The sequence below is a fragment of the Mustela erminea genome, chromosome 4 (genome assembly GCF_009829155.1).
Source record: "Mustela erminea isolate mMusErm1 chromosome 4, mMusErm1.Pri, whole genome shotgun sequence".
Taxonomy (NCBI): Eukaryota; Metazoa; Chordata; class Mammalia; order Carnivora; family Mustelidae; genus Mustela; species Mustela erminea.
Window position 1 is genome coordinate 104,140,217 of NC_045617.1, and position 19,517 is coordinate 104,159,733.

Genomic DNA, 19,517 nt, shown 5'->3' on the forward strand with positions numbered 1-19,517 from the left:
CCTCAGCCTTAGCAACTTCTTGCAAGACATGTCTCCAGAGGCATGGGAAACAAAAGCAAAAATGAACTATTGGGACTTCATCAAGATAAAAAGCTTCTCTACAGCAAAGGAGACCGTTGACAAAACAAAAAGACAGCCAATAGAACGGGAGAAGATATTTGCAAATGTTTTGTCAGATAAAGGATTAATATCTAAAATCTGTGTAGAACTTATCAAACTCAGCACCCAAAGAACAAATAATCCAGAAAAGAAATGGGCAAAAGACACAAACAGACATTTCTCCAGAGAAGACATACAAATGGCCAACAGACGTTTGAAAAAATGCTTAACATAACTTGGCATCAGGGAAATACAAATTAAGAACCACAATGAAATTTCACCTCACATCACTCAGAATGGCTAAAATTAACTAGTTAGGAAACAACAAATGTTGGCTAGGATGTGGAGAAAGGGAAACCTCTTACAGTGCTGGTAGGGGAATGCAAGCTTGTAAAGCCACCCTGGAAAACAGCACGGAGGTTCCTCAAAAAGTTTAAAAAAAAGAGCTTCCTCTGACCCAGCAATTGTACTACTAGATATTTACTCCAAAGATGGAAATGTAGTGATCTGAAGGGGCACCTGCCCCCCAATGTTTATAGAAGCAATGTCTATAATAGCTAAACTATGGAAAGAGCCAAGATGTCCATTTACAGATGAATGGGTAAAGGAGATGTGGTGTGTATATTGTGTGTATGTATATACAGACACACACCATGGAATATTTATCAGACATTTAACAAGATGAATTCTTGCCATTTACAACAATGTGGCTGGAACTAGAGGGTATTACGCTAAGCTGAATAAGTCAATCAGAAAAAGATAATTATAATATGATTTCACTTAAATTTGGAATTTAAGAAGCAAAACAGAGGAGCATTGAGAAAGGGAGGGAAAAATAAAACAAGATGAAATCAGAGAGGGAGACAAACCAAAAGAGACCTTAACCATAGGACATAAACTGAGGGTTCCTGGAGGGGAGGTGGGTGGGGGATGGGGTAACTGGGTGATGAACATTATGGAGGGCACATGAAGTAATGAACAGTGGGTGTTATATCTAACTGATGAATCATGGAACTTTACCTCTGAAACTAATAATACACTATGTGTTAATTAATTGAATGTAAATTAAATTTTAAAAAACTAGACCCCTTGGCAAGAAGAGACAGTTTTTTGTTGGTGGTTTTTATGTTTTAGAGTGGCTTGTAGCTTTGTTTTTCAGTTTTTTATTTGCTTTTTTGAAGTTCGCTGCTTTTACATTCACTTGCTCACTGATCCTTTAAACTATTCACATATTTTTCAAAAATGTATTGCAGTAGCTCTTTTCCATCCCACAGTGTGATCCACAGGCTGCCTATATACTCCTTCTTCCTACCTCACCCCCAACTCGCTTACCACCACTTGACAAATAACAACTTCCAACCTTTCTTTATTAGGATTCCATTTTTACTACCTGAGTTAAGTTATATGGCAGGCAGTTACCCCTTGGTTTTCAATTTATTCATACTAGCTTGCTCCCATTCTCTGAATTGACCTGAATGCAAATTCAGTGGTTGTATATAAAATGGGATATCGAAGGTGATCGGGGAATAGCTTTAATATTGTGGTGCTAGCCTATCATTAAAGTGGTTTTTCTTCTCCCTGGGCATGTGAGAAAACGATATTTCAGTTTCCCTTTCAGTTAGTTGTGTTGCCAGGGAAATGCCAATGCCTGAGGGGACTCAGGAAGCCTCTTTTTGATGTCAGAAACAGAAACTGGGGTCACTGAATCACTGCAGCAGACTGTCTCCCCTCACCAACTGAACCCAGTCCAGTCTGTTACATAAATGAGAAATCCGCTTGTATGATTTTAAGTCAATGAAAGCTTAGGGTTTATTTGTTATAGCAGTTGCCCAACTAATATAGAAATCTTACCTTGTAGTTGAAAATACTTCACGAGATGTATTTACATACTCATGTGATAGTTAGAGTTTGTACGACATACTTTTATGCCTATTTTCCAATAAAGGAATTGAAGTATGTAGTGTTACCAAGGGCTTAAGGTCAAGTTCGGGATAGATTTACAGTACTTGAAAGAATAGAAGTACAAGCTATTGTGACCAGCTGAGAGGTTGAGTGAAATCAGTAAAGTATGACATAGTACAGTATGTAAACTACAGTATATAAATATTCATTCAGGCAGGATACATAAAATATAAGGCTGATCCCGGGATAAGGATGGAATATTTTCTCCTTTTCTCCTGTGTATTAGAACTGTGAGGGTTTTCAACAATTTGAGAATGTATAGCTGAAGGGAATGAAGCATCCCCAGAGGTGCAGCTCATTCCAGCTTAAATTAGGTTAGAAGGCTAGGCCTTCTGGGAGATGCTTACAGTAACCAGAAACTATGCTCACATACTGCATTCCCAGCTACTAGACCTCACTCCGCTCTCCATAATTATTTCCTTTCTAAGTGCTTTTGAAGAATCCCTGTAAAGTCTGCCCTAATGTGATAATTCAGGTTCAAAAATTTTAACAGTATAAAATAAGGGATTACGTTATTGTAAGGATAATGACATCTCTTGGGGAGCCTGTGCAGCTTGCTGGCAGGGAGTTGGAGGTCTTGCTGTGTGATCCAGAAGTGTCCTTTCCCAGGTACAGTTTGACATCTATGGTTGCTGTTACCCCCCCCCACTTCATTTCTTTGGAAGCAATATTGGGTCCTGTGGTTGGCTGGAGCCCCTACAACAGTGGGCAGTTCTGTTCATCTAAGTGTCAGTGCAAGAATATCTCCATTAATATGGTTTTAAAAAATGTTAAATAATGTTCAAGTTAAACATCTGGTAAAATATGACTACCTACATATAAAATGTGTTCTACCACAGAAATGTCTTATTCTTCTTGGCGTTTTGCATTTCTACATAAATTTTAGAATAGGGGTGCTCAGTGTGGAGTCTGCTTGAGATTCTCCCTCTCCCTCTGCCCCCCCCACTCTCAAATAAATAAAATCTTAAAAAAATTTAAGAATAAACTTGTAATTGATTGGGACTGTATTGAATCAAGAGACATGTTTGAAAATAGTTCACTCACATTTAAAATGACATTTTCCAATCCATGAATGTATAATAGTGCACAATCTAGGTACATCTTTTCTAATTTCTCTCAATAGTGCATCATAGTTTTCCATGTAGATCTTAAGGTTTTTTTAATAAGAAATTTTACTAAGATAAATTTATATACCATAATTATATTTCAATCCTTTAAAACAGAACTCAGGGGTTTTTAGTATATTGAGTATATTCATCTATTGCCATGTTTATTTTGTAATGTTTTCATCCTTCCAAAATCAAAACAAAACAACTCCATAGGAATAGTATTCACATTTCACAATCCCCTAAACACTGGCAACCACTACTCTACTTTTTGTCACTATAGGTTTACATATTCCAGATATTTCATATAAATGAAATATAATAGGGAGTCTTTTGTGATCAGTTTCTTTCACTTAACCGTGTTTTCAAGATTCGTCCCATGTTGTAGCATGTACCAGTATTTAATTCCTTTTCACAGCTGAATGATATTTCATCATATAGATAGATACTCTACTTTTTGTTTATCCATTCATCTACTGATGGACATTTTAATTATTTCTACTTTTTGGCTATTATGAATAATTCTTCTATGAACGTTAGAGTACAAATGTTTTTGTGAATATTTTCCAATTTTCTTGGATACATATGTAAGAATTCACTTGCTGGGTTATATAGTATATCTTTCTTTTTCTTTTTTTTTAACTTTTTGAGGAACTGCCAGACTGTTTTCCAAAGAGGCCACACTATTTTGTAAGTCTATCAGCAATATATGAGGTTTCTGATTTCCCCATTTCTGATTTCTCCATTTCTTTGGAGAAAGGTTTATTCATATTTTTTGCTCATTTTTAAAATTGAGGTGTAATTGACATATAACATCCTATTTTCAGATGTACAATGTGGTTCACTAATTATACATATTGCAAAATGATCACCACACTGCTCATTTTAAAGTTGGGTTATTTGCCTGTTTTTTATTTGTCAAACTACTTTCTATTTTATTTGTAAATATTTTCTCCAATTTTGTCTGCTGTCTTTGTACTTTCTTGGTAGTGTCCTTTGAAGCATAGAAGTTTTTAATTTTTATGAAGTCTAATTTATCTAGTTTTTTTTGCATTTTTACTTTTGGTATCATATTTTAAGAAGTATTACCTAATTCAAAGTCACAAAAATTTACTCTTATATTTTCTTTTAGGATTTTTTTATAGTTTTTATTCCTTATATTTAGGTCTCTGGTCCATTTTGAGTTCATTTTTGTATGTGATTTGAGGTAGGAATCCAATTTCATTCTTTTGCACGGAGATACCCAGTTGTTACAGCATAGTTTGTTGAAAGACTTTTCTTTCTCTATTGGATTGGTTTGATAGCCTTGTCAGAAGTCAGTTTGCCATAAATGTGTAGGTTTATCTCTTAACTCCATATTCTGTTCCTTTCATCTACTTATCTATCTTTATGTCCTTACCATACTGTCTTGATTACTGTAGCTTTAATGTTCATGACTAATGTATACAATTGCAGTGGGGTTTTTTGCATACCTATCCCACAACCTTACTGAACTGGTTTATTAGTGCTAATAATATTTTTGTATATTCTGTTAAAGTTTCTCTATTCAAGATGTGGTCATATGAAAATAAATAAAATTTATTTCTTCCCTTCCAATCTTGGATATCTTCTATTGTTTTTTCTTGTCCAATTGCCCTAAATATCATCTTTAGTACAATGTTGCATAGAGGTGGTACAAGTGAGACATCTTTGTCTTGTTCCTGATCTCAGGAAAAAATATCCAGTCTTTCTCCAATAAGCATGTTGATAGCTGTGGGTTTTTCACAAAAATGCTTTCTACCGGGTTGTGAAAGTGCTCTCTATTCCTATTTTGTAGAGTATTTTTTATCATAAAAGGTATGGATTTTATCCATTGCTTTTCTGCATCTGCTGATGGGTGATCATGTTGGTTTTTTTCCCCTTTATTTTGTTTATATGCTGTATTACATTGATTGATTTTAATATGTTTACCTGATCTTGAATTGCTTATAAATTCCACTTGATCATCAAATACAATCCTTTTTCTTTGTTGCTTGATTTACTTTGCTAGCATTTTGTTGATAAGTCTTGTGGCTATATTCAAACAGAACATTGTTCTACAGTTTTCCTTTCTTGTGATGTCTTTCTGTGGTTTTGGTATTAGAGTAATACTACCAGCATCATAGAATGAGTTGGGAAATCTTCCCTTCCCATTTTTGAAAAGAGTTTGTGAAAGATAGGTTTAATTATTTTTAAAGTTTGGTAGAACTAATTAGTTAAGCTATCTTGGCCTGGCCTTTCCTTTAGGGGAAGTGTTTTGATTACTAACTAAATCTGTTTACTTAATATAAATTTCCTCAGATTACTCTCTCTCTCTCTCTCTCTTTTTTTTTTTTTTTTTAGTCAGTTTTGGTAGTTTGTTTGTTTCCAGGAATATTCCCATTTTATCTGGTTTGTTTAATTCACTGGCATACAGTAGTGCATAGGATTACCTCTCAATTCTTTTTATTTCTTTAAGTCCACTAGTAATGTCTACTCTCTTATTCCTGATTTTAGTGATTTGAATCTTTTCTTCCTTTTTATTTGGTGAGTATAGTTAAAAACCTTTCAAATTGTAGATCTTTTTAAGAACTAGCTTTTAGTTTCATTGATTTTTCTCTATTGAACTTTTATCCCCTATTCCCTTAATTTCTCCTCTAATCTTATGTCCTTTCTCTTTCCTTTAGGCTTATTTACAATGCCCCCCTCCTTTTTTTTTTTTTTTTTGGTTTCATAAGGTGAGAGTTTAGGCTATTAGGTCATGTCTCCATAAGTAACCCAATACCTATGCGGGAAACAGGAGTATCAAGAGTCCTCACCCCATACCTTCCGATCACCAAATATGGATGTGAACCCATGCCCTACTTTGGCCCCATAAAAGACCCCCGCCAACTCCCTCCCAGTGCCACTTCCTCGACTCCCCCTTTCCGGAGTGGAGGAACCTCACCGCAGAGTGCCTACCTCCTCCCGGAGTGACTTTCCTGGCTCCCCTTCTCCCGAGCCCTGAAACTTCACTGGAGAGTGCCTTTAATAAATCTTGCCTGGCGCCTACCTCTCCTGTTGTCATGTTTATCTCGCCTATAAAACCTTACACACCCATTTTCCCATATACTCTTGCTCCTACTCCTGGCAATTACCAGTCTGCACTCCACTCTGTTTATAGGAGGTTTATTTTGTTTGTTTCTTATTTTTTAAGATTATACATATTTGTGAGGTCAAACATTATTTGTGCTTTTTTGGTAGGACTTATTTCACTTAATGTAATGCCTTTTAGGTTCAACTGTGTTGTCATAAGGCCAAGATTTTCTATTTTATGGCTAAAAATGGATATTTATATACATAATGCATATATGTATTTATATTATATTATTATTATATTATATTATATTATATTATATTATATTATATTATATTTAATCAGTTAAAGGATACTTAGGTTGTTTCCAGGTTTTATTTTTAATTTTTTGAGAAACCTCCATAGCGTTTTCCATAGTGGCTGCACCAATTTACATTCCTACAAAAGTGTACTGGGGTTCTCTTTTCTCCACATCCTCAGTCAGCACCTGTTATCTCTTGTCTTTTCGATAATAGCTATTCTGACAGCTCTGAGGTGATACCTCCTTGTGCTTTGATTTGCATTTCCCTGCTAACTAGTGCTGTTAAGCATCTTTTCATGGACTTGTTGGCTATTTGTGTATCCTTTTTGCAAAAGCGTCTTTTCATGTCCTTTGCCTACTTTTAAATTGAGGGCCTTTTTGGTTTTTTGTTTGTTTGTTATTGAGTTGTATGGGTCCTTATATATTTTGGATAGTAACAACTTACCATATATGTGGTTTGTAAATATTTTCTGTAATTCTGTAGGTTCCCTTTACATTTTATTGGTTGTTTCTTTTTGAGATGCTGAAGTTTTTTTAGTATGATGTGACCCAATTGTTTATTTTGGCTTTTATTCCTTGTGCTTTTGGTATCTTATCCATGAAATTATTGCCAAGACCAATATCAAGGACATTTTACCCTATGTTTTCTTCTAGAAGTTTTTATGATTTGGGGTGTTGTTATTTAATTCTTTAATCCATTTTGTGTTAACTTTTTGTGGGTGCTATAACTAGGGGTCCCATTTCATTTTTTGGCATGTGTCCAGTTTATTCAACACCACTTATTGAAGAGATTATCTTTTCCCCATTGAGAATTCTTGCCTCCCTTGTTAAATATTAGCTGACCATATATGCATGGGTTTATTTCTGGGCTTTCAAGTCTATTCCATTGTTTTATATATCTGTTTTTATGCCAGTACCTTAATGTTTTGATTGGTGTAGCTTTGTAATGTATGTAGTCAGGAAGTGTGGCTAGTGTTAATGAGGAATTGAATTTTTAATTTAATTTTAATCCATATAAATTCAAATTTAAATTGGGACATGTGAGTATTAGCTACTATGTTGTATAGTACAACTCTAGTGGGCTCAGTCTGTTTCTTTCTGTACTCAGTTTATATGATATATTTGATTGCACATTTCTTTGATGGCAACATCTACTTTATCCTTGTTTAATTTTGATACGAGATTTCTTTTATGGTTCCAAAAATGATGCTTAGTGCCAGACATACACATGGTTTGGAGGCTGTGCCCACTTCTGGAATGCTGCATGAAGAATGAAATGCTAATGGTTTCAAGGAACCCAGCCTTCTTCAGGGAGGTTAACTTCCAACCAGTTAACATTAATACCCTTACTCTTCTCTCATCCACAGTACTTTCTGAATCCTCTATTTATGAAAACAAACTCCTCTACTATAGGGCAGAGGACACTCATCTCTAAGACCCAAAGCCCTGACTCCTCATTTTCAAGGAAGGAAGATGGGCAAACCTCTCACATTATTTTTTTTTTCATGCTGAGATCACAATAGTGAAAACAAAGACACAGTTAATTTCTCAGTCAAGCTGTCTTGCTACATGTAGATCAATGTGACCAAAAAAATAAGGAAAAATCACCAAAGAGGGAAGTCATGTGTATTCTATATTATATGCTCCTATTTGTAAATGCTAGTAATGTTACTGCATTGCAAAGCACATGGTAAATGAGAAAAAAAATGCTTAGAAATATTCTTTGCAGGCATGAGTTTTGCATTTCTGGGAACTAATGCAAGGTAATAACTGTAAAAATTTGTGAATTATTTTAGAAGGCTAGCAACTTTTCTATTTGAGTAAATTTGAAACATAGAGAGATTGTAACATAAATGGTCATAAAGATTCAATGATGATGGTCTTAAAATGTCCTCATTTCCATGGCAATTCTGGAGTAATTATCTTATGTTCTAGTAAACATATAAATTTGGGTTTAGTTACAGAATATCCTGATTATATGGTATGTGTCTTGTTATAAAAAAAAAACACCTTTTTTTATGTTAGTGAAAACACTGTCATGTGACTATTACAGTTTACTTTGGACTCTTTACTAACCACCTTTTGCAAATTAGCCAAATAGAATTTATTTTAAATGTTATATATGACTTATGAATTATAATTGGAAATAAAAATTAAATATAAGCCACAGTAGTTTTTGCTAAAATTATGTGGCACTCATAATGTAAAAAATTTCTATGGGGTAAATAATATTATCATATTGGTCACAATTAACTGGTAAAAATAGGAAAATCACAAAATCAACTTGGCTGCAAACATAAAAAATAATATGGCTTCCTCTTTAGTAAACATCCAGAATGTAGATTAAGATGATGTGATTTCTTTGCTGTTATAGAGATGATGCCTCACTTAATATATATTAAAAACATTGCTACTTATTTTGAATTGAATATGATATAGTGCAAATAAATAACATATGAAATACTGGAAATAAGATGTTTTAAAGGACTTGGAAATCATTATGTGTTAAAATGCAAGATTTTTTTTCTATTCCAGATTGGTCTTTATTATATGTAGATGCTTATTCTGATATTTATTAAAATAGTAGAAATAGGGAACAGAAGCCAGAAACCCTAATTTCTAGTTCTGATGGTATAACTTGCCAGCCATGAGACAAGGAGAAAATCATTTTGATATTTCTCATTCATAGTTTATTTACTTATTAACTTTCAGTAATTTCCATTCTGCTCACCTTAATACCTGGTGGTAATGATCAGCCGATACTAACAGAATATAGAGAATCTGTGATGCACTTTGATTAAATAGAGAGCTACTGAATAGTCAAAGCACAACTGATTTCAAGGCAAAAGACAGGTATTCTTGTTCAAAGAGGCCTTGAGATAGTGATTACATACAATCAAGGTAAATTTATTACATATCTATTGGGTTTAGAAAGGGTGTAGACTGCATAAGTATGTATAAAAGTCTTAGTGTCTGCTTATTGGTATGTATATTCAGAAACAATATTTCAGAACATAATTCCTTCTTAGAAATATTATGGATAATTCAACATGGTAAATATGAATATGGAGTAAACAATATATTGGAGGATGTTATGGGATTGAGAGGATTGAAGATGGGATACAAGAAGACTTAGGTATCAGTTGAATTCATTTGGCCTGCATATATGAGAAAGCCTAAAATAGTGGCTATACAAAATAGAGGTTTATTTCTCTCTCACTAACAAGCAATACAGAAGCAGACAGTACTCAACTGCTTCGGCGGTTCCGCTGTTGTTCAAGACCCAGGATTCTTCAATCTCTTACTTCACTATCCTTAATTAATGACTTCTCTCCCCAAGTTTGACACATTTTCCAAAATAGCCACAAGTCTTTGTTCCAAGGAAATTGGCTGAAGAGTATTTGGAATATTTCGTACTAATTTTTTGCAATGTTTTCGGAACCTGAATTCATTTCAAAATGAAAAGTTAAAAAAAAATACAAAAGGATGGAGAGGGTTCTTGAGGAGTGAGGAACATCATGGTTTGACATATAGTATATAAGAGCCAAAAGAATGTACTGTCTTAAAAAAATGAAGATTATTTAGAACAGTGGTTTTTTAATCTTAATATGAGGGAAAGAATTAAATGGTTTTTTGTGTATTTCATAATTTTGAGGGGAAAGGGTTCATTACTTTCTTTAAAATTTCAGTAGAGAGTAATTTAGAACAAATGGCTAAGTTTTGGTTTTCATACTTAAACACTCTCTTCTTATTCAGTAATTCAGAAATTCTGTTCTCAAATATGGGTCAAAACAAAACCCATGAGTTCATATGACACAAAAAAGAGAAAAGCAGAAGCAATATAAATAAAACCATGAAATAAAACCCACTTCTCACTGGTCATAGGAACTGACTAGAACACACTCCTTATTTTGAAAATTGGCAATTTAAAGGAAAACAATTCTGTTTTTCTTGTATAACTTCTACTGTAGGATAACCAAGTAGTTCATATTGATAAGAGAACGTTATTCTTTATAGAAGATCCCATAATAAATAGAAGGAATGATAGATTTATAAAATTGTGATTTTGCATTTCTTTTTTTTTTTTGCTTTTATTTATTTATTTATTTTTATTTCCAGCATACTGATTTTGCATTTCTTAATAATAAATCCTTCATCATATAATACCCATCAAGTTGGTGGGTAAGTTTATAGTAGAGGGATTTGTTTCCTAACAGATAGATAACAACTGAGTTTCAAGCAACACTTGTGAAGTATTTATATTAAAAATGTTTCCTTAATCCAACTAAGCCTTCATAAGTAACTTAGAGTTTATTAGGAATATGAAGAATAAAAACAAGTTAAAGAACACCACAAAATCATAATGTAGGATAATCTATAGGAACCTTGGCCCAGTTCTTTAATAAGCCAGTAACATTAAAAAGAGAGAGAGAGGACTTAAAAGATACAACTGTGGCAGAGATCTACCTCTTAGGTCCCCCTTAAAGAAAGTGCTGTTGCCTAGCTTTGAGCAGTGTGGCTAGCTGACAGCTTCCAGATGTGAGTTCCTGTAGGATAGCCTCAGCTTTTCTCTGTGCTCTGGCTACTGAGTTGAACAAGAATGTTGTACAAGGGCTGGCCTTTTTTTTGCCAAGACAGGGTGCCTCTAAAGAGTAATCTTTGCTCCTGAGCTTTCTGTTGGACTGACAGAAATTTTGTTACAGTTGCACCATGGCTGTACGTCTCCTCCTGTCTAATTGCACTTTCTCTCTTTTTCTAATTCTTAATAAATAATGGACTCTTAGTGTACTGGTTTGTATTCTTTCATGAGATGTTCAGTCAGGTGTGACCACAAGAGGGGACACAGGAGAGGTGCAGGAAAAGTTTATCATACACATAGTACTAAAGAGAGAGAGAGAGAGAGTCATCGCACACCACTAAGAGGGGGTTGCACAGGGAGCAGGGGGAGCACCGAGGGACCAGGCTCAACCAAGCAGGTGGGGAGAAAAGGGAGAGGGAATGGGAAGAAGGTGAACTTGTGAGCAAATGCCTTTATTAGGAGTTGGGGTAGAATACATAGCAAAAAATAGAACAGGATTTGGGGGCACTGGGGTAGCTCAGTCCGTTAAACGTCTGCCTTCAGCTCAGGTCATGATCCCAGGCTCATGGGATCGAGTACTGCATCAGGCTCCTTGCTCTTTGGGGAGTCTGCTTTTCCCTCTCCCTCTGCCTGCCACTCCCCCTGCTTATGCTCTCTCTCTCTCTTTCTGTCAAATAAATAAATAAAATCTAAAAAAAAAAAAAAAGGAAGGGATTTCATTGGTGCATTTGAAGTCATTAGGTCATAGTCAGTAGAGGGAAAGAAGGGGAGTTCATGGCAGGGGCCAGCCTTATTACACTGGCGTTCTTGGTCACCTGAGCAGGGTGCTCATAGCCTATTTGTGGGGATTTGAGGTAGGAAAAATAAGAAGTTTTAAAACTGACAATACACCAAATTAATCCTATTTTAATACCATCTTAGTTCTTCCTAGTGATATAAACCGATAAGAAGTTTTAAAACTGACAATACACCAAATTAATCCTATTTTAATACCATCTTAGTTCTTCCTAGTGATATAAACCGATATAGTTTCTAATGGCAATGTGAGGACCTTAAGTGAATTGGGAATCAAAATTAATGTGATAATCAAAATGTTGTATACTCTGAAAACTGTAAGATGTTGATGAAAGAACTAAAAAAAGACAGATAAATGGAAAGATATTTCATGCTTATGGATTATAACAATTAATATTGTTAAAATGTCCATATTACCCAAAATAGTCTATAGATTCAGTGTGATCTTTATCAAAATGCCAGTAGTATTTTTCATAGAGCTAGAACAAATAATTCTAAAATTTGTGTGTAACCGCAAAAGACCCCAAAAAGTCAAAACACCCTTGAGAAAGAATAAAGCTTGAGGCATCATGCTCCCAGATTTCAAACTATAGTGCAAAGCTATATTAATCAAAACAATATGGTACTGGCCCCCCAAAAGCCACATAGATCAGTGGACAGAATAGAGGCACTGGAAATAAAGTCACACTTATATGGTTAAGTGATCTACAACAAAGGGGCAATAATCTACAACAAAGGAGGCAAGAATACACAATTGGGAAAATATATATAATAAATGGTGTTGGGAAAACTGAACAGCCAAATGCAAAAGGATGAAATTACCATTTTCTCACTCCACACACAAACATAAATTCAAAATGGATTAGAGACCTAAATGATTAAAGGCCTGAAACAACAAAGCTTGTTAAAAATATGTAGACAGTAATCTCTTAGACATCACCCTGTAGGGCCATCTCTCGTCATGCAAAGGAAACAAAAGCAAAAATAAACTATTGGGGCTACATCAAAATAAAAAGCTTTTGCACACAAAGGAAACCATCAACAAAATAGAAAAAGCAGCCTACTGAATGTTGGAAAATATTAACAAATCATATATCTGATAAGGAGTTAATATCCAAAATAAACAAAGAACTCATACAACTCTATACCAGAAAACAAAAACAATCCAATTAAAAAATGGGCAAACTGAATAGACATTTTTCTTTTTCCTTTTTCCCCTGGCTTTTAATTTTTTTTTTTTTTTACCTTTTAAAAAAGGTTTTTAATCTTAATTTTAGTGTAGTTGATTAACAGTGTTATGTTAGTTTCAGGTGTAACAATATGGTGATTCAGCAGTTCTATACATTACTCAGTGCTCATCATGGTAAGTGTACTCTTTAATCCCTATCACCTATTTCACCTTCTCCCATCTTCCTTCTGGTAACTACCAGTTTGTTCTCTGTAGTTAAGGGTCCATTTTTTGGCTTCTCTCTCTCTTTCTCTCTTTTTTCCCATGCTCATTTTTTTGTTTGTTTGTTTTTTAAATTCCATGAATGAAATCATATGGTATTTGTCTTTCTCTAACTGATATATTTTGCTTAGAATTATACCCTTTAGCTCTATCCATATTGCTGTGAATGACAAGATTTCATTCATTTTATGGCTAAGTAATATTCAGTTGCATATATATATATACACCTCATCTTTCTTATTAGTCAGTAGACACTTGGGCTGCTTCCATAATTTGGCTGTTGTAAATAATACTTCAGTAAACATAGGGATATATATCTCCTTTCAAATTAGTGTTTTCGTCTTCTTTCAGTAAATAACCGGTAGTGGAATTACTGGATCATATGCTGTTTCTATTTTTAAATTTTTGAGGAATCTCCATACTTTTTGTCACCATGACTCTGCCAGTTTTCATTCTCATGAAGATGCATGAGGGTTTTTCTCCACATCCTTGCCAACACCTGTTGTTTCTTGTGTTTTTTATTTTAACCATTCTGACAAGTATGAGGTGATATCTCGTAGTTTTGGTTTGCATTTCCCTGATAATGAGTGATGTCGAATATCTTTTTATGCATGTGTTAGCCATCTATATGTCTTTTTTGGAGAATGTCTGAACATGTCGTCTACCCATTTCTAAATGAGTTTTTAGAGTGATGAGGTGTATAAATTCTTTATATGTTGGATACTAACCCTTTATCAGTTACGTAATTTGTAAATATCTTCTCTCAGTCAGTGGGTTGCCTTTTAGTTTCGTTGATTGTTTCTTTTGCTGTGCAGAAGCTTTTACTTTGATGTAGTCTCAATAGTTTATTTGGCTTTTGTTTCCCTTGTCTCAGGAGACCCGGCTTTGAGTTTAGTATGTTTTTCTTTTTCTAGCTCCATTAGGTATAAGGTTAGGTGGTTTATGTTATCTTTGACTTGTTTTTTTGAGTTAGGCCTATATTGCTATAAACTTTCCTCTTAGAATGGCTTTTTCTGCATCCCCAAATTTTAGGCCATTGTGTTTTCTTTTTCTTTTCTTATTTATTTATTTATTTAGGGTTTCCCTGTATTTGTTTTTATTTCCTCTCTGATCTCTTGGCTGACCCATACATTGTTCAATAACGTGTTACTTGACCTCCATGTATTTGTGCTCTTTCTTGTGGTTGATAGTGTTTCATAGTGTTGTGTTCAGAGTAGATGCATGGAATGAGTTAGATATTTTTCAATTTGTTCAGACTTGTTTTATGGCCTAACCTGTGGTCTGTTCTGGAGAATGTTCCATGTGTACTTGAAAAGAATGTGTACTTTGCTGTTTGAGGGTGGAATGTTCTAAACACATCTGTTTTAGTCTATCTGGTCCAGTGTATCATTCAAAGCCATTGTTTCTTTATGATTTTCTGTTTGGATAATCTGTCCACTGATGTTATTGAGGTGCTAAAGTCCCCTACTCTTATTGTATTACTATTGATAACTTCCTTTATGTTTGCTATTAACTACTTTAAGTATTTGTGTACTCCCATGTTCCATGCATAGGTATTTACAGTTGCTGTATCTTCTTGTTGGATTGTCCCCTGAATGATTGTAAAGTTTCCTTCTTTGTTTCTTGTCACAGTCTTTGCTTTAAAGTCTATTTTGCACAATATAAGTGTTGCTACCCTTGCTTTCTTTTCACATCCATTTCTATGAAAAATGCTTTTCTATCCCTTCTTTCTCAATATGCACTGTCTTTAGGTCTGAAACGAGTCTCTTGTAGGCAGCATATACATTGTTTTTTATGCATTCTGTCACCATATGTCTTGATTGGAGTGGTTAGACCATTAAATTCAAAGTAATTATTGATAGGTATGTATTTATTGCTATTTTGTTACTTGTTTTATGATTGTTTTCATAGTATTTCTCTGTTCCTTTCTTCCCTTGCTCTCTTCTTTCACAATAAGTTGGCTTACTTTAGTGATATACGTGGATTCCTTTCTCGTTTATTTTTACCTATTACTGGTTTTTGTTTTGTGGTCATCATTGAGCTTGTATATAACATCTTCTGTATATATTGGTCTATATTAAATTGCTTCATTTTGAACCCACTCTTACTTCTCTCCTCCCCACTTTTTAAGCATACGGTATTATACTTTACATCCTTTTATTTTGTGAGTCCCTTGACTGATTTTTGCAGATATACTTATTTTTACTTCTTCTGTGCTTTCTATTTTCCTTATTCTTGCTCTTGGTCTTTCTTTTCACTCAGAATTCCCTTTAACATTTCTTTTTGGGCTGGTTTAGTGGTCATGAATTCCTTTAACTTTTGTTTATTTGGGAACTCTTTTTCTATTCTGAATGATAACCTTGTTTGTTAGGGTACTTTTTGTGTGGATGTTTTTCCCCCCACCAGTTTGAGTATATCATGACACTCTCTTCTGGCCCAATGAAAAATTTTCTGATGAAAAATTAACTGAAAGCCTTATTTGGTTTCATTTACATGTAACTCTCTTCTTTTCTTTTGCTGTTTTTAAAAATTCTCTTTTTATCATCTTAATTACTATGAGTCTTGGTTTTGACCACGGTGGGCTGATTTTGTTGTTAGCTCTCTGTGACTTCTGCATCGGAACTTCTGTTTCCTTTCCCAGATTTAGGAATATTTCAGCTTAATTTCTTCAAATACATGTTCTGCACACTTTTCTTTCTCTTCTCTTTTTGGGATCCCTACAAGGTAACTGTTATTATACTTAATGGTGTCACTGAGTTCCCTAAATCTATTCTCATTTTACATAATTATTTTTTTCTCATCTGTTCAGCTTGATTACTTTTCATTATTCCTTTGTCCAGGTTGCTGATTCATTCTTTTGTTTTGTCTCATCTAGTATTTATTCCATCCATTGTATTTTAAATTTCACTTATTGTGTTATTCATCTCTGGTTATTTTTTTATCTCACTGTTAAAAGTCTCACTGAGGTCCTCCACTCTTCACAATTCCAGTGAGTATCTTTATGATCATTACTTTGAATTCTCTATCAGGCATATTGCTTATGTCCATTTTGCTTTGGTCTCTTGCTGTGATTTTGTCCTGGTCTTTCCTCTGGGAACTATTCCTCTGTTTCCTCATTTTATCTAACTCTGTGTGTCTATTTCTATGTGTCTTTTGCACTTGAAAGTAATGGCATTATGAAGAAGAGGTCCTATAGTGTCTCGCTGTGTAGTGTCCCATGTTCACCAGAACCTGGCCCCTTAGGGTGTCACCTATGTGCTATTTGTGCCCAGCTGTTGTGTGCCTTTTACATTCTCTTTCAGTCCAGCCATCACGGTTGTTTTTGTTGTGGGCAATGCTAGGTCCCTGTTATATAGCAAACTCGTTGTGGAATGCCTTGGACTTGAGTTGAGTTAGACCAGGGGTTTGTCGAGATGCTGCACCGTTAAACTGCAGGAGCTTTCCCTGTGCTGTTCTCTGAGAAGCTTTGACTGGTAGGTGTAGCCTGCAGTCAGACCAGTTTCTGTCTCCAGCCTACTCCTGGGTCTCTATCAGACTAGTGTGTCTTGTTCATTCCTTCTTTCCAGGGCAAGAGTCACTTTGGAGTTGTGCTGGCCACTGTAGGGGCTGGCTGCTCAGTGCTAGGCCTGCAGCATCACCCTGTATGGGCTCTGGACAAAAATGTATTGGAGAGGGCAAATCTTTGAAGCACAATTAGGAGGGGTCAGAGGTGCTAGCTGCCCTTCATGTTGCCCTTCCTTTGTGCAAGAGGCCCTGCAGTGCCAGGACTGAGGCAGGGTGTGGAGGATGGATTGGCAGAAGTATAGCACAGCTGAAAGGGGGCAAGGTGGCAGTGCTGGCAAATTAGGTAACAAAACCTGCAAGTAGCTATGTGTTTGTGCTAGAGGGTAGGGCAGGGAAGGAAAATGGCACCTGCTAGTTCCATTCTTCCCAAGGGAGCACCCCAGTGATTTCTGTCCTTTAGGACATGCTCTAAGACTAGTAATTAACTTCCCCTTCTGTATGTCCCAGGCACCTTTCAAACTTGCTTCTATGCTGTATCTCTGCAGGCTCTTTGTTGTGTGTGTCTTTAAGGGTGAGAGACTCTGTTTCCTCTTGCCTTCTTGGATTTCCCCCAAAGCAGACCCTGCTGATTTTTTTAAAATTCAGATTTTAAAATCCCACTAGTTGTAAGAACTCATGAAATTCAACCTGTCTGGTTTTCAAAGGTAAATGTTATGGGGATTTGTCTTCCATATTTGTGTTGTCAGGCCTCAGGATCTGTTTCTCTCCCTTCTCTATGCCCTCCTAGTATCTCTTCCTCCTGCCAGAGTACTGAGAATCTGTTTAGTTCCCAGTCACATTTCTGCCCTTCCACCCTCATTGTGTGGGCTCTTCATTACATTTGGTTGTGGAGTTTATTCTGGCAGTCTTCAGCCCATTTTCTGTTTGTTTGTTTTTTACACAGATGTGAGTGTTATCTAGTTGAATGTGTGGGGCCAGGTGAGCCTAGGGTACTCCTACTCTGGCATCTTCCCCATGACACCCTGAACAACCATTTTTTAAAAGAGGAATACAAATGGTTAACAGACACATGAAATGATGTTCAACATCACTAATCAGGGAAATGCAAATCAAAACCACAATGAAATACCATCTCACAGCAGTCAGAATGGCTTGTATCAAAAAGAGTAGAAATAACAAGTTTTGGCAAGGATGTAGAGAAAAGGAAACCTTATGCACTGTTGATGGGAACGTAAGTTAGTGCAGCCATTATGGAAATCGTATGGAGATTCCTGAAAAAATTAGAAATTGAGTTACCATGTGATGCTGTTATTCTACTTCTGGATATTTATATGAAGAATGTGAAAATATTAATTTGAAAAGATATGTGCCCTCCTATGTTGATTGCAACATTATTGACAATAACTGAGATCTGGAAGCCACCCAAATGTCCATTGATGGATTAATGAATACAAATTATGTGATATATTTTATGGGGGAATAATACTTAACTATAAAAAAGAATGAAAAATTCAAAAACATGGAAGGATCTTACCCTAAGTAAAATAAGGTAGATAAAGGCAAATACCATATGATTTCACTTGTACGTGGAGTCTAAAAAACAAAAGAAAGAAAAACAGAAACCGACCCATAAATACAGAGAACAAACTGGTGGCTGGGTGGCTGCCAGAGGGGAGGGTGATATGTGGATGGGTGAAATAGGTGAAGGGTTAAGGGATACAAAGTTCCACTTAGGAAATAAATGAGTTATGGGAATAAAAATTACAGCATAGGGAATCTAGTCAATAATGTAATAACTTTGTATGGTGACAGATGGTAAATACACTTATGGTAGTGAGCTTTTCATAATATATAGAATTGTCAAATCATTATGTTTTACACCTAAAACTAATATAATATCATGTGTCAATTATACTCCATTAAAAAAATATGTCGGATGTGAAGCACATTTTTTAGTCAAAGAAATTTGAATATGAGCTGAGTATTTTACTTTCCAAGGTATTATGTTAATTTGGTTATATATGATAATGGCATTACAGCTATATGAGAGAAGATTTATTTTTTTTGGAAATGTATACTAAAATGAGTAGTGAAATAATATGATATTTGAAATTTGGTTTAAAATATTTTTGCTAAGAATGAGGGGCAGACAAAAAAATGAGAAATAATATTAATAATCTTGGTGATGAGATCATTGTTTTATTTGTGGTATGGTGATTATAAAACACTAGGACTACTTTGGGGGCACTGAATATGTGGCCTTGGGTTAACTGATGATGCAGAGCTCAAGCAGGGATCAAGAGTACATGAAATGGAAAAAACAACTGAGATGGGTAGTTTATAAAGACAGAAGAATGATAGGAAGCCATTGGAAATAAGAGCATAAGCATTCTTTTTTATTACACTTACAATTTGAAAATGAATCGTTATGAGGGAGAATACATATCCCTTCAAATGAAAGGACCTAGACTTTATTATTAGCTATAACACTGATAGATCATCTCTCAGAAGTCTAAAATTTGAGTATTGCCATCACATAGTTTTAATTTATTATAATCTCAATGAGACAAAAATATGCACAGAATGTAAAAAAAGAAAGGAAAAAACAAAACTACTTATAGTGATTGTCTTTAGAAGTTTTGGGTGGT

At 35.0% G+C, this 19,517-nt stretch overlaps 1 long non-coding RNA gene across 1 annotated transcript; it reads right to left on the reverse strand.

The window, feature by feature from the left end:
- Nucleotides 1-339: 339 nt before the first annotated feature.
- LOC116587819 lies at nt 340-18,041 on the reverse strand. The gene is made up of 3 exons (XR_004284657.1): nt 18,007-18,041; nt 1,115-1,119; nt 340-380 (listed from the first exon to the last, which is right to left on the reverse strand). It is a non-coding gene; the product is annotated as an uncharacterized LOC116587819 (long non-coding RNA).
- Between the last annotated feature and the right edge of the window lie 1,476 nt (nt 18,042-19,517).